Source organism: Penaeus vannamei, chromosome 15 (assembly GCF_042767895.1).
Source record: "Penaeus vannamei isolate JL-2024 chromosome 15, ASM4276789v1, whole genome shotgun sequence".
In the NCBI taxonomy this organism is placed as follows: domain Eukaryota; kingdom Metazoa; phylum Arthropoda; class Malacostraca; order Decapoda; family Penaeidae; genus Penaeus; species Penaeus vannamei.
Genome location: NC_091563.1, coordinates 3157606 through 3160105, shown reverse-complemented (window position 1 = coordinate 3160105; position 2500 = coordinate 3157606). Strand labels below are relative to the sequence as shown.

Here is a 2500-nt window from a genome sequence, read left to right as displayed (position 1 = left end):
GTCGTGAGTTTAGTAAGGTTTTGTATGTGTCTGTCTGTTTATAGGTCTGTCTATAGGTCTGTTTGTCGTGAGTTTAGTAAGGTTTTGTATGTGTCTGTCTGTTTATAGGTCTGTCTATAGGTCTGTTTGTCGTGAGTGTAGTAAGGTTTTGTATGTGTCTGTCTGTTTATAGGTCTGTGTTAGTGAGTGTAGTAAGGTTTTGTATGTGTCTGTCTGTTTATAGGTCTGTCTATAGGTCTGTTTGTCGTGAGTTTAGGAAGGTTTTGTATGTGTCTGTCTGTTTATAGGTCTGTCTATAGGTCTGTTTGTCTATCTAGTTATTTATTTATCTATCTGTCTGGCTGTTTGTTTATATGTGAATGTATGTATGTCTATATCTATCTATTTATTCATATGTGAATATTTATATGTCTATATCTATCTATTTATCAATATGTCTGTCTGTCTATCAAGGTATCTAAATATCTGTTTATCTACGTGTGTATGTACATCTATATGTCTATATCTCTCTATCTCTATGTATGTCTGTCTGTCTAGCTACTTAAATAGCTACTTATCAGTCTATCTATCTATATGTCTGTATACCTGTCTATCTATCTATCAATCTATGTATATATGTATGTAATTATGTACGTTTATATATACGGATGTATCTATGTAAGTATGTACAGATGTACGTATGCATGTACGTATCTTTGTGCGTATTTTTGTATATTCTATGTATAGAAAATATATGTATGTATTGAAATATGACTACTTTTAATAAGAATAACAATAGCATGGTGCAAATGATTTAGAAAACCATGAAATCTGTAATAATGATGATAACAATGATAATAGTGACAACAGTAATCATGATAATAATTATAAGGATAGCATTATTATCATTATCATCATTATTATTATTATCATTATGTTTACTGTTACCATTATCATTGTCATTAACATTATCATTATTATCCTTATTATTGTTTTTGTTATTCTTGCTATTATCATCATTATTATTGTCATTTTCATTATTATTGTTGTAATTGTTCTTATTATTATTATCATCATGATTATTATTATCGTTATCATTACCAGAATTATCATTATCACAACTATTACTATTATTATTATTATTATTATCATCATAAATATTATTATGATCATCATCATCATTATCATCATTGTGATTAATATTATCATCATTATCATTACTATTATTATTATCATCATTTTTATTGTTCCTATCATTATCACTATTGTCATTATCATTGTTATTATCATTCATAATGATACCATTATTAATAATGTAGATAATAACAATAACAACAGTGATGGCATCAGTGATAGTAACATTAAGAACAAAAATTATAATGATAATGTTCATAACCATTAAGTATAACATTATAACTTTCAAGGTTCGCTTAGAGTAAGAGAGCGAATGTGTGTGTGTGTGTGTGTGTGTGTGTGTGTGTGTGTGTGTGTGTGTGTGTGTGTGTGTGTGTGTGTGCGTTGCGATCGACATGTGCGTGTTTTGGTGTGTACGTCAATGTTTTGTGCTTCGTGTGTTGAAACGTGTATGTGTGTGATCGTGTGTGTTTGTGTGTCCGTTTCCTTATGAAGGGTTTATAAATGACTAGCGTGAGGAAAGTGTGCATATGTGTGTGTGTTTTTATGATTGACAACGTGTCCTTGTTTATGTGTGTACATGTGTGTATGTTATGAGTTTCTTTGTGTATATGTGTATGTTTGTCTCTCTGTTTTTTTCATGTAGGTTTATACTCGTATCTGTGTAGAGTAAGTGTGTCTATGTGTGTGTTTCTTTGTTAGTGTGTCTGTGTCACTTTGTATTAGACTGCTTGTGTGTCTGTGTCACTTTGTATTAGACTGCTTGTGTGTCTGTGTCACTTTGTATTAGACTGTTTGTGTCTGTGTAACTTTGCATTAGACTGTTTGTGTGTCTGTGTCACTTTGTATTAGACTGCTGGTGTGTCTGTGTCACTTTGTATTAGACTGCGTGTGTGTCTGTGTCACTTTCTATTAATGGACAATACATTATTCAGATCCTCAAACGCAAGTACAAGCTCCTTTGACGAAATTCTACTTGAACCTTTAACATCACATTACGTGCAAATTGCTTTAGGGTAAATTTCGTTTTTCTCTAGGTGTACTTCCTCTCACGAAATATCTGGGCATTTCTTTATACTCATTATCATTATTATTATCATTTCTACATTTTTCCGTTCTTTATTCTTTAGTAATTTGTTTTTGTTTTGTTTTTTAGTCGTCTATTATTCAGACATGTTTTTGTTTTCGGGATTCATGGAAACCTTCGAAGCTTGTAAGGATTGTTCTTTGCTATACTGAATTATGTACATCGCGTTTTCATATCATCTGGTGTACATCAGGGGTTTCAATTAAGCGGCTCGTTGCACACTTGCTATTTCAGTGTAATTCTTAGAAAATGAGTAACGCAAATCAGTCGTTAACACGTTTTTTCTCATGTTTAGAATCT

General features: G+C 31.4%; 1 protein-coding gene across 1 annotated transcript in view; it reads right to left on the bottom strand.

Annotated features, from left to right (window-relative positions):
- Positions 1–2500, bottom strand: part of LOC113806167 (probable glutamate receptor) — a 31062-nt gene that overhangs the window by 26211 nt on the left and 2351 nt on the right. The gene's annotated exons all lie outside the window — the stretch shown is intronic.